The sequence below is a fragment of the Hesperophylax consimilis genome, chromosome 19, assembly GCF_061612785.1.
Source record: "Hesperophylax consimilis isolate HC1 chromosome 19, BYU_Hcon_1.0, whole genome shotgun sequence".
Lineage (NCBI taxonomy): Eukaryota > Metazoa > Arthropoda > Insecta > Trichoptera > Limnephilidae > Hesperophylax > Hesperophylax consimilis.
The window spans coordinates 13,694,752-13,709,095 of NC_142854.1; the positions used below are offsets into that span (position 1 = coordinate 13,694,752).

General features: G+C 31.8%; 1 protein-coding gene across 1 annotated transcript in view; it reads left to right on the plus strand.

Annotated features, from left to right (window-relative positions):
* Prip (aquaporin prip) overlaps positions 1 to 14,344 on the plus strand; it is a 145,237-nt gene that overhangs the window by 13,440 nt on the left and 117,453 nt on the right. Inside the window, exon 2 of the mRNA XM_089643450.1 lies at positions 5,751 to 5,826. The gene's annotated coding sequence lies outside the window, so the exon portion shown is untranslated. The remainder of the gene's footprint in view (positions 1 to 5,750; positions 5,827 to 14,344) is intronic.

A 14,344-nucleotide genomic window follows, 5' to 3' on the forward strand; every position in this document is an offset into this window, starting at 1 on the left:
TGTTAATATGAAAATAATATTTAAACATAATCTTTAATCTTCTATATAAACAAAATCTTATGTCTCCTAAAGTTCTCCACTGATTGCTTTGAAATTTTGACACAACGTTACATTCGAATTCGCGTGTGTTTTTATATACCTATATTAGATAGATGTTACCTGTGATAGGTAAAAACATGCTCTTTTAAAAAACGTCGCCATCTATTGGACAAACGTGCTTTTTTTGGTCGTTGGACGTAAAAGTAAAACGCCCTATTGTTTTTCTATCTGCTCAAACAGAGTGAGCCACAACGGGGTGCAGCTAATATAGAATAATGCAAGCAAATTACATACATTCCCAGTAGTCGAAAATGCAAAATACAGGGTTTTCTAATAAGAGGTGTTATTTTGAATAGCCCGCTATTTCAGTAGATGTTACTTTTGAAGCTGTCATTTTTTGACATTTGACAAGTAGAAACTACGCCATTAATAAAAATGAAACGATACACGCTTCAACAACGCATTGAAATTATTAAAATTCACTCTTATTAATAAAATTATTAGAATTCCATCGAAAAATCATTAGAGTGATTATGCATATTGCATTTCCACCTCGGTGGCTGTTAAAAAGTCAGCCATATTGTTAATTACTGGCGAAACTGACTGTTCTAGAAGTTTTATGATTTTTATTAATTACCGGGATAAAACTAAAAACACAAAACGTCAAATATCAGCTGTTTGAAAGTCAGCCATCTTGTCGATTTTAGCATTTCACAAGATGGCGGTACTGGGAAAAGTGATGGTTGATAATTTTTTTACGACTAGGTAACTGGTAGCACACATAACAACGAATTAGCGACATTACGGGAATGTTGAATAGATGAGATGAGATGATGTGAGCTACACGACGGTGGTTGCGGATATCATTAAACCATGTTTGCGGACTGGTTTGCACGTATAGAGTTAATTATGTCAATAGATACTGCACGCAAATATGAAACAGTCAATACTAAGTAAATAATGCTATTATATACATTATTTACATTCAGAGATGTGCTTTATTTCAAATAAATCCATTTCAAATGGAAATGCAAAATGCAAAATAGGTATTTTCCATTTTGCATTTTAAATGCTTTTCTAAAAACCATTTTGCATTTTGCATTTTAAATGCTTTTCTCAATACATTTTCCATTTTAAATGCTTTTTTGCAACATTCTTCCTACTATCTCCACTCATTTTTTTTTCATAAGCCCCAAATATTAGTCGGTCCTCAACCTCGCTATGAGAGATAAATTTACATTTGTCAAGTTGCTCCCTGGTAGGAGCCCTGGCAATTGAGTGATACCATTACAAAAAATACGGATTCAACTACAGATCTAAAGAGAGTATATTATGCTCTATGCCACTCTCTACTGGAATATGGAATAATAGGATGGGGCTCAGCATCATCAAACCATATTAAACAACTAAAGAAAACTCAAAATTGGATCATAAAGACCATATTAAAGCTCCCCGTAAGGACGCAACTACTGATATTTTTAATCTGTTTGATGTTCCAAGGTTACAAAAAATCTATGGTAAAAATATTCTAGTTCATCACTTAAAAAATAAACCAGAGGCAAACCCCTCTCACGATCATAAAACCAGAGCCAAGCAAACAGACATGCTAAATATTCCTAAATGTAATTCTACCTTTGGACAAAGAAACTCTGAATTTTTAGCAGTAAAATTATATAATAAACTCCCTCTCAACATCAAACAAAGGAAAACGAAAAATAACTACATTAAGGACATCAAATCTTGGTTTAAGGAAATATCGGAAGAAGAACTAGCTAATATATTAAAAACATCATCTTAGTCGCTGAAAACGTATACTAACATATATAGTCCCCCTCAGCACAAGATCTCCTTGTGAGGAGGACTTCAATGATCTGTTTTAATTTTGTATATATATATTTTTTTCATGTGCCATACAAAAATGTACATAATTATTTAAAATAGTAACTAAATAAAAATTGAACAGTGATTGTACAAAGTATAACAAAAACACCGTTTAACGGTTGGGAAGTAAGTCGTTATTATAAAATACTAAACATGGGGCCATGATGCTGTAATATTAAATGTTAGATAGCAGTTTCTATGTTTTTACGTTGGCAACATTAGTCCTGCGCAAATTTTTTGTGGTTTCATAATCTGTAGTCGTGGTGTTTTTGGATTTACTATCATGTAATATGTTTGTTCTACATTGATGTCCATTATTAAATGATAAAATTGTTTAAAACTTGTATAATTATTTTAATTATTTGACCTGAGAAACCATTTTGCATTTTCAATGCATTTTGAAAATGGGTATTTTGCATTTTGCATTTGAAATGCTTTTCTAAAAACCATTTTGCATTTTGCATTTTCAAATGGAAAAGTTTTGACCCATTTCCATTTTGCATTTCAAATGGTTTTGGGTACCCATTTTGCACATCTCTGTTTACATTCAAAAGTTAGATGTATTTTTCTTAATACAGGGTTTTCCAATAAGAGGTGTTATTTTGAATAGCCCGCTATTTCGGTAGATGTTACTTTTGAAGCTGTCATTTTTTGACATTTGACAAGTAGAAACTACGCCATTAATAAAAATGGAATGATAAACGCATCAACAACGCATTGAAATTATTAAAATTCACTTGAGTGAATCAAATGCAAATCATCTTGAGTGATGAGGCCCATTTCCACCTCGGTGGCTTCGTCAACAAGCAAAATTGTCGCATCTGGGGCTCGGAAAACCCAAGAGTTATTCTTGAAAAGCCTCTCTATCCTCAACATGTGACTGTTTGGTGCGGTTCATGGTCCGGCGGAGTCATTGGACCTTACTTTTTCGAAAATGAGGCTGGAGCAACAGTTATGGTGAATGGATTGCGCTATCGAGAGATGATTAATGATTTTTTATGGCCGGAATTGGATGGTATTGATTTGGACAACGTTTACTTTCAACGAGACGGCGCTACGTGCCACACAAGCAACGAAACCATTGATCTTTTACGGGAAAAGTTTCTTTGAATATCAAAGTAACACCTCTTATTGGAAAACCCTGTACTTTGATCAATATATTTAACTGCAAGAGTCCTAACTGCTCCCAACAGTTTCAAGTGAGAACATGGCATCACCAATGATAAGGGTATGTTGTAAAGCTGATGTTAGAGGGGAGGGGAAGGAGATGAGGGAGAAGAATGTATTTTGTGTGTACAGTCGAAAATCCCACGAGATTTTAGTGATACGAACAGATGTTCTGTTTTGTAGTTATCGGAAGACCGGACATAACGTAATGAAATTTGTTTCCGTTTCGTAATTTGTACTAGTAAGCTAGTTAGTAATCAACGGAAAGACGTCCGTTCAGAATAACATGTTTCTTAGCAGATTACCAAATAAATATTTTCATTGGTGTTAAATAAACGAGATCATTTCTAAATAATTCCTTCTAAACTTAATGCTGAACTAGATGTTTGTATATACTCCTTGGCTACCAATCTTGAAGTGGCGGGTTCAAATCTAGGCGTGCGCAATAAAATTTTATTTGATTAATTTGTGTAAATTCACGATTTATTCATTAAGGCGATGCATTTATATATTAGGCGATTTATTCATTAAGGGTGTTTTTGGTTTTAAAATTTGGTCGCCTAGAAAATTTTCAGATTCTTTAATTAAATACTGCGAGTAGAATACATCTTGACCTTTGAAATAATCGAGTATTTTTTAGATAAGTCTTTTTATAAGCCCAGAAAAAAATAATGGATATGCCTATGAAAACTGATTTAAAGTTCAAAATCTCCTACTTATGAACCCATTTTCGGTTATGATTTTATTGTATAATGTGAAAAATTAAGTTATTTATAAAATGATCGAATTTTTTTTAAATATTTATGCCTGAACATTCACAAAATAAAATAAAAGGCACTTTTTGGCCATATTTTTTTCATGCATAAATCAAAACAGGTGGATGGTGTGAAGCGGGAATTTAAGCCTTATCGCCATCTACGTAAGGTGTGTTGTGTTGTTGATAGCCGCTCGATTTAAAATATTACACGACGCGTCGTAGTGCATCGCCCTAAAAATAATATATGAGTCGTAGATACTTTCATCATCGCCCCGGTGAAGACCACCGTTCAGAAACGTTACTTGAAATGGCTTTAGATGTATTTGGTGACCAGATCTGAATACCTAGGTACTTCCACCCATTCCTCTTCCACATTTCTTTCCCTTCCCTGTTATCTTGAGCCTCACGAAATACCCCGATAATTGGAGATGCCATAGTCTCTCTGGCTACAGAAGTTTGGGAAAATTGATTAATTGGGGAACTGCCGCCGAATATCATTTCTTTGTATGGGATCTGTCACTTTGACAGTGACAGCTTCGTAATTACGAACTCTTGTGTGGTTATTACAAAAAAAAAATGGCAGATGATTTTACCCACAACGCCTGGGAGGAAACCCGACGCATTTGTTTGCTCAGCTACAACTATAAAGGATTAACATTATTTGACTAACCACTTGTCCACACTCTGTCTAAATCAAAAGCATTTCCAACTATCAAACATTCTTCAAAAAAACTGTGAGTTGAAACGCCTGTTCTACAAAATACATACATAAAGAAATTATAAACTTTGCGTGAATTTCTATGCACGCTTAACACGTAAAAAATATATAATTGCACTTGGTTTGAGACGGTAAAAGATGTATTAAAGTTCCATTTTTCTCAATCATAGTTATGTTTGAAGGTTAGTAAATACGTATAAATTTTTAAAATAACCCGAACTAACACCTTAAAAACCTATTTTGTGCAAAAAAGGCATACAAATACAATATTGCATTGAATCATCGATTCAATATTGTATCTGTAATCGCGTTTGATCAAAACCTCCTAGATCACAAGGCCGGGACACTGAATGAAATCAGCCTCCTAACCTCCTTTGTATGAGAACCTCAAAAAAAATTTAAATTCACTACAATATTATTTTTTTTGAAAATCCCGTACAAGTTAGGAACGCTGCATTGAATGATCCAGGCCTTGTGATCTAGGAGGTTTTGGTTTAACCTATTAGATATTTAAGGCGATGAACTACGTCGTGTAATATTTTAAATTGAGCCGCTATCAATAACAACCCTTACGTAGATGGCGATAAGGTTTAAATTCACGCTTAACACCATCCGCCTGTTTTGATTTATGCAAGAAAAAAACATGGCCAAAAAGTGCCTTTTATTTTATTTTGTGGATGTTCAGGCATAAATATTTATATTTTTGTAAAATCATTTTATTAATAATTTAATTTGTCACATTATACAATAAAATCATAGCCGAAAATGGGTTCCTAAGTAGGAGATTTTGAACTTTAAAGCAGTTTTCATAGGCCTTATACATTATTTTTTTCTGGGCTTATAAAAAGAGGTATCTAAAAAATACTCGATTATTTCAAAGGCCAAGATGTATTCTACTCGCAGTATTTAATTAAAGCATCTGAAACATTTCTAGGCGACCAAATTTTCAAACCAAAACCACGTGATTTTGCATTACTACGTGTGGCATCGCCTTAAGTTAAAATCAAGTGCTGTTTTTTTTAAGCGGAATTCGACGAGTTTACAGAAGTAAAATAACAATTCGAATATTTTCGTCCATTGTTATGACTTGAGAGATATCACATCATATAAGCAACTGGTTTGTAAGAACAAACAACTTAATAGCGCGAAGAAATGTAATTTATGTTGTGTTTTTTTATTTATTTTCAGAACAACTGAGACATTGCACTGCATACTCGAGTGGGCGTATAGACCATCTATCACAGCTACTTCATTTTTTCAAGAGGTATTTATCACGTTTTTTTTTTCTCTTTTCACGATGATTATCTGTGACATTAATGCTTTCTTTAAAAATTACAAACGATTTTAATAAATGAAATTAATTAATACGTATTTTAATTTTTTGCTTTTTATTCGTCCATACGAGAAAAATTATCAAGAATCTCTTCAAATTATTGTAAATCCGAGTAAAAACGGGATTGCAAGCTGTTTCCTGATAAACTTATAACCTGCATTTGTAAAAAATAATTAGGAATTTTATCGTATAATATATTCGTATCTTACTAAAAGCTTGTATATTTTTAAGTTCATTCTTCAAAATATACAAAAATATAATCAGCTCAATTTAATTTCAAATGTGGAATCTTTCCTGTTCGTTTTTTGTTTACAATAATAGTAACGTGTGAACTACCATGTGTAAGCTATCGATTCGAAATATTATTAGTATTATCATGTTTCGGGAACGGATGCTTCGATTGCGTACATCACGAATTATTGCAACCATATTGCTTGCTCTCATAAGAGGTTTACTGTCAAAATGGTGACCGGATAACTCATCAAAACGACAATTCAACCCACCTTTTAAAAGTGATATAAAGTCATGAAAAGTGGTGGAAGAAAAACTAGGTTACGTATGTTAGCTTAATATGTTATGGTAGCAATCATGCATACGATCGCGGAAATATACGCATTTCTCTGAAATTGGATGCTTAATGCTAAATCACTATTTTGATTAATCTTTATAACGAATTGGTGTACATTATGAATACCAAAAATATGCTTTAGATAAATTGAAGGTTTTTCTATGGTTTCGCTTGAGTAGAATACAAATAAAAAATAAATTACTCAATAAAAAGTATAAATGTAAAATACTTAAAAAAATATGTTTTCAATTGAAATGTATGAACGCGTACAGGAAACTAATTTAAAAAAATACAGTATTATAGTTTAGATTATCTGTGACAGTTTCACTTGATTAACTTTTTTTCTTTCTTATAAAATTATTTACAAAATAAATAAAAACCAGTTTTGTGCTTGAAATCGAACGTTTCTAGACTCCGTTTTTCAAGCGATTTTAATGCGTATTACCTACAATAAATGCGTATGCGTATTACCTACAATAAGGTATCCCAAGAATATACACATTTTTGGCTTGTAGCTTCCTCTTAAGAGCCACGGGATGAAGGTTCAATTCTCAGCAAAAAATCGTTGAAATTGGCTACTATCCGTCACAAGAGATACGCAACTAGGTCAAAAAGTGAACATACTCGTAAGAGTATGTGTGTTATTATAGTAAAAACTCGTTGTTTTTTTACGGTTTGATATTTTTAGGGTATTGTTTTGTATGTTATCTCGAATGTTTACCTGTTTCGATTATCTCCCCACTCCACGGAATCCAGTAATAATACCGTATTGTCATTACCAACCCCAGCTACCTTATCGGCCCAAATAATTGATTGTAATCTCTCTCTTGTTTTGGTGACAAATATATCTGCACAAATTTACTGGTTATAATTGGAAATAATAATTATTTAATTAGTAATTGGACTAACTACCATATGTATTCCTCATTGCCCAGAACATTTTTAACGGAAAATAATTATGTTGAGTCAGTGGACAATTTTAATTTATCACTAAACAAATACAAAAGATTATTACTGATTGTTTTTGATGACCTCCGTGGTTGAAGGGAAAGACTCTCGACTAGCAAACTGGAGGTCGCGGGTTAAGATCCCGACGTGCGCAAGTAAAAATGCGGCACGATCCAGAGTGGAAAAAAACCGTTAGTATCACCCTGGTGTAATACCACCATTCAGAATTGAAACGTTGCTTGAAATTGCTTTGACCATGTTTGGTGATAAGATCTGAATAGCCAGGTACTTCTCCATCTTCCTCTTCCCCATTTCCTTCCCCTCGCCACTACCTTCAGCTTCACAACACATCCCAATTGGGGATGCCATAGTCTCACTGGTTCCAGAAGGTTGGGAGCAGTTGGGACTCTTGTGCGGTTTCACACAATTTTTTTTTGTACAATACTGTATATTTTATGTAAAATACTGTATATTTTATCTGCAATAATGTATGTTTTATGTACAATACTGTAAATTTTATGTACAATAATGTATATTTTATGTACAATGCTGTATATTTTATGTACAATACTGTATATTTTATGTACAATACTGTATTTTTTATGTGCAATACTGTTTATTTATTTATTATTCATACCCGTAGAAAAATGAGTATTGCTAATTTATTAAAAATCTCTACAAATTATTGGTAATCTTGTTAAAAACGGGATTGCAGGCTTTTAACGAATGAATCAACAGGCTTCCCAAAAAAAAATTAAGTGGCACGTGTTCCGACATCGTGATAATGTATTGGAAATACACTAAAAGTTCTCAGGAAGCCTGGTAATTCATTCGTTAAAGGCCTGTAATCCCGTTTTTAACAAGATTACAAATAATTTGAAGAGATGTTTTAATAAATTAGCAATACTCATTTTTCAACGTGCATATAAAAGCGCTAAAAAGGGCGTAAACAAATTAATAAGATACTACTTTTTAATTAACAGTCATTTACATCCCACAGGAATAACGTGGTGTAATTTGAAATTACGAACTAGTAGTCGATGATCCAGTTCCTTTCACCCTGATCATTCGAATTCATAATCGAAAAGTCGTTTAAAATGGCTTCATTTAATCAGTAACCAGATCTGACACCGCACTTACTTCGGCCCCAAACTTCACTAGTTGGCCCGTACCAATATACAAGTTTTCCAATAAGAGGTTTTATTTTGATATTTAATCATAAAAGATCAATGGTTTCGTTGCTTGTGTGGCACGTAGCGCCGTCTTGTTGAAAGTAAACGTTGTCCAGATCAATACCGTCCAATTCCGGCCATAAAAAAATCATTAATCATCTCTCGACAGCGCAATCCATTCACCGTAACTGTTGCTCCAGCCTCATTTTCGAAAAAGTAAGGTCCAATGACTCCGTCGGACCGTAAACCGCACCAAACAGTCACACGTTGAGAATAAAGAGGCTTTTAAACAATAACTCTTGGGTTTTCCGAGCCTCAGATGTGACAATTTTGCTCGTTGACGAAGCCACCGAGGTGGAAATGGGCCTCATCACTCAAGAAGATTTGCATTTGATTCACTCAAGTGAATTTTAATAATTTTAATGCGTTGTTGAAGCGTGTATTGTCCCATTTTTATCAATGGCGTAGTTTCTACTTGTCAAATGTCAAAAAATGACAGCTTTAAAAGTAACATCTACCGAAATAGCCGACTATTCAAAATAACACCTCTTATTGGAAAACCCTGTATATTATAAAAATACTAGCTGACTTGTACCCGGCCGGCGTTGCTCGGGCACTTGTAAATGGTTTAGTGTAAAGTTTTGAGGTTCTGAATTCTAGAGTACCAGCTGGGTGCATTTTAAAGTTGGAAATAATGTATTGTAATAAGTATTTTTTCACTTGATCGTATCTTTCTTGTGCGTCGTCGGCCTCTTCAACCATTCACTATCAAGTCATACATTCTCCTTACACCTCTTTCTTCGTTCATCACTTACGTCTAATTTTAACAAAAATAATTATTAGATTCATGTCCTCCTCGGGCATCTCTGACTTTTCCTACCATTTACTTCATGTATTATCATGAAATCCGCAGTATTACTGTCATTGCAGAGCAGAGATTATACGTTAGCTCTTTTTCGAGTGTCCCCGACTTATTCTACCATTCAAACTACTCTCTAAACAATCCTGGCACTAATAAGAACAAATTTTGAAATTTTCATCGTAATCGGTTTACTAATTTGCGAGTTTTGCGGGCACAAACATACGCAATTGATTTTTTTTTAAATACTCGTGTGTAGAATTATTTATTAAACATTAACAAAATTATGTTTAAACAAAAGAGAACTCGAGTTAAAATACCATTGTGGTATAAAGTAGTTAATGGTGGAAAAAGTCGCAGACGCCCATGGAAAAAAATTTACAATGGCGCAGCATTGGGGGTTCTATTAGAGAATAAAAATTTACATTTTAAAACATTGATCTGTCAACCACTGACAAACTCTACGCTGCTATGCCTTTCACCATAAGAGAAAACTACAGTTTTTTTCTTTAATTCCGAAACACATTAATCTATTATGTTTTAGTGCGATTGGATAGGACTTGCTAAGGCATTATTTCATTAAAGGTGTGTTTTCCCATCAACGGGCCATCACCATATTATATTAGACAAATTGCTTTAGGTAAACATTGCTTCGCTGTGCGGTCACGCGATTGTACGATGTTTTACTAAATTATGTCAACTATTTCTGATGTTTAAAAGCTTCGAGACAAATTTAAAGTCCTGCTGAATATAAATACAGTAGTTACTGTCATCCCTTTATCCCATTTTGGGGAAACAAAACATTTTTTAAATCACTTAATCTTCTTAAATTACAAAATTATATTACGATTTTATGACAATTTAGATGCATAGCAATGGTTCACATAGCCAACAACAATATTTTGATTTATCTTTATGACGAATTGATGTACATTATGAATACCAAAAAATATGCTTTAGATAAATTGAAGATTTTCCTATCGCTTCGCTTAGAATGCGTAGAATACAAATAAAATAAAAAAATTCCTCAATAAAAAATGCAAACTACTAAAATTTTTTTTTTTCAATAGAAATGAATGAACGCATAAAGGAAACAACTTTTAAAAAATACAGTTTTATATCTAAGATTATCTGTGACAGTTTCACTTGATTAACTTTTTTGCTTTCTTTTAAAATTATCTACAAACAGTTTATTCCTTGAAATCGAACGTTTCTAGACTCCGTTTGTCAAGCGATTTTAATGCCTATTACCTACGATACGAGGTATACCAAGAATATACACATTTTTGGCTTGTAGCTTCCTCTTAAACAGGCAGTGTCATAAAAATATGTATACGTTCTTGAATAACTATTTTTTCAAATCCAACTACCTATTCATGTATTCGGAAATTGTGTTTTCATTATTATTTTCTCGATATATCAGGGTATCGACCTCGTTATAACAGTCAACAATTATATGAAGATTAGGATGAACTAAAATATCGTTTTGTAATTGCGCATTATAGCCGTGAACTTGCTATAGCAGTGATCGTTATAACGAAGTTCGACTGTATATTATGTAATATCTATAGGTACAATAAAAATAAAAATTGATCTTTCTTTGTTTGTCTCCTATTAACTCAAAAACTAATGGACCGATTTCACTGAAAATTTCACAGTTTGTTCTTATTAGTGTCAGGAGTGTTTTAATTGTGGTGTGAAAGGTATAAGAAGTCGGTGACGTCCGACGTCCAATGTATTGTAGTTTTTTAAGAGGAAGCTACAAGCCAAAATTACGTATATTCTTGGTATATCTTATACCGTAGGTAATAGGCATTAAAATCGCTTGAAAAACGGAGTCTAGAAACGTTCGATTTCAAGCAAAAAACTGGTTTTTACTTATTTTGTAAATAATTTTATAAGAAAGCAAAAAAGTTAATCAAGTGAAACTGTTACAGATAAACTGTATTTTTTTAAGTTGTTTCCTTTATGCGTTCACACATTTCTATTGAAAAAATATTTTTTGTACCTAGTAGTTTGCATTTATATTTTTTATTGAGTAATTTATTATTTTATTTATATTCTACTCAAGCGAAACGTTCAAAGCTTATTTTTTGGTATTCATAATGTACACCAATTCGCTATGAAGATTAATCAAAATAGTGATTTAGCATTAAGCTTGGCCCTATGTTAGTTTTCAGGCGCTAAAGTTGAATTGTTTGTATTGAGTAAATAATCTATAATCTTCTATGGAAAAATTTAAATTATATTCCTTTGGGACTTCCCGTGACTTCCTTAGCTATGACAAAATGTCTATAAAAAGTAGGTTTATATTTTTTTTCTTATTTCGTAAATCAAAAACACAATTTCCTCGGAAATCACCTACTTGATTACGAACCATAAATATTTTATATATAACATTGTTTTTATTTCAAATAAAGAATTATCCAATTTTTCCAAAGAAATGTCACAACCTCAATAGTTCTTTTTTAAAACTTTCTTCACGCCGATCTGTACAATATATTAATTATTCTGATTTGACAGCCGTAGGTAGGAACCACAAGTATGCGAACTCTGGCGGGATAAAAAGATAGTATCCAACACGGCCACCATCTTGAACCGGAATCGGACCGTAGCAAACAAATTAGATTTAGAGATTCTCGCAAAATAACATTTTTTTGAATCAATAACCCATTATTTTAAAAGTGCTGGGATAAAATTGGGTGTTAATATTGTACGTCAATTTAATAAAAAGGTTTTTTTTTAATTGCAATTATTTAGATGTGGCTCACGTAACTTTTTGTTACTACAGCAGGCGCCTGGCGCAAGTAAAATTTTGGCGCCCCTTGTCTAAACCAGATAGATTTGTATTTTTGTGTAGCGCCGTTTTTATGAAAAATAGTCTCAATTGCGATGTGTCAGGAATATTAGATGTTAGGTATTATAAGCGCCTTGTAGTATACATCGTATAGGGCCGGCCTTGTCAGTAGGTAATCTATATATCATATTTGATGAGAAGGTGCTACAAAAAACGTTATCATGATGAAAAACTTATCTTTTAGTAATTCAAATATTTTCACACGGAATTGGAAATATGTAGGTATATCCCGGTACCTAGTTAGCATACTTTATTTTTCTTTAAAAGGAATTGCTAACAGCAAAAACTTTTATTTATTTAATTCATTATCAGCTCGCGGGGATGGTTTGGACAAACAGCTTTCTAATATTGCTTTTCGTTCTGTTTTATCATAGAATTCTATATGATGTAATTAATTTGGGAACATTAAAATGCAATCACGAAAGTAATACGTTTAAAATAATAGTCACCACAACAATTTATCTAGAGGGTGTTTTTATGAGAGTCTTAAATCACTATTTTGATTAATCTTTATAACGAATTGGTGTATATTATGAATACCAAAAATATGTTATAGATAAATTGAAGATTTTCCTATCGCTTCGCTTGAGTAGAATACAAATATAATAAAAAATTACTCAATAAAAATATAAATTCAAACTACTAAAAAAAATATTTTTTCAATAGAAATGAATGAACGCATAAAGGAAACAAATTTTAAAAAATACAGTTTTATAGCTAAGATTATCTGTGAAAGTTTCACTTGATTAACCTTTTTTCTTTCTTATAAAATTATTTACAAAATAAATAAAAACCAGTTTTGTGCTTGAAATCGAACGTTTCTAGACTCCGTTTGTCAAGCGATTTTAATGCCTATTACCTACAATATATGGTATACCAAGAATATAAATAATTTTGTCTTGTGGCTTCCTATTAAGGGACGTAATCGACTTACTTCAACTAATGATTCCTGACATCATTTGGAGTAAAATATGTTGATTAAATATAATCTCCTATGAGTTTTTTTATACTTTTTTCTTAATTTTTCAAATACAGTGTTTTAAGTTGAAAATAAAACAATACATAAAAATGTCACCGAAGAACAAAAATTCATCCACATTTTTTACTCAAAATAATGTGAGGAATCACTAGTTAAAATAAGACAAGAGAAACGGTTGCGCGGCCTTTTTCATACAAACTTATATTTAAATCAAATAGTAATGTTTTTAACTAAAAGTTATATCAAATATCTTTCTACTTTGTTTTTGTGTTTTAAATTATAAAATTTAGGCCAGTAAAGAATTCAATATTCATGATTAACTTTGGAAATTATGATAAATATTTGATATATTTATACAAGAATATGGTGAAATATTAAATAAAAATTATTGAAAAAAGCATTTTGAAGGGGGTGAATTTAAATTATAAACGACCAATTTACGTTGTAACACAAATTTCTCTTTTTTTTGGAATAACTTAATGAGTAAAACCTCAAATTGTATTATTTCATTATTGAAGACAATATTAGCTATTCCTAAACGAAAATTTAAAACATAAAAATCAGAAAAAGAAAACATTAAAAAAACAAAAAAACATTTATTGCACAAAAATACAGAGTACAAAGGGTATAATATATATATTGCTGTGATAGAAAATATTAATAAGTTCAAAAATGAATTAAGAAAATATGTCTATCTCAATTATTAATGTTTCTTTTTTTGTGACTTTATTGAAATATTTAAAGAAAGATTATGTTTGCCAAACAATGTACATGTTTATATATTTATAAAACTATTAGCACACACGAAGATGTGAGCTAACTTAAGATTAATAAATAAAATAAAATAAATAAATAAATAACTTAAATCCTAATCCTATTTCTTCCAGCTAACCCAACAAATATACATTATATTACAAGAATGATACGGTCACATCTAAGACAGGAAACTGAAATCTTTTTCTAATTTTTCTGTTTCAAATTTTCGTTTCTGAATCGTCTTCAATAATTAAATATTACAATTTGAGATTTTTACTCATTAATCCAAAAAAAAATCCATCTTTGTTTG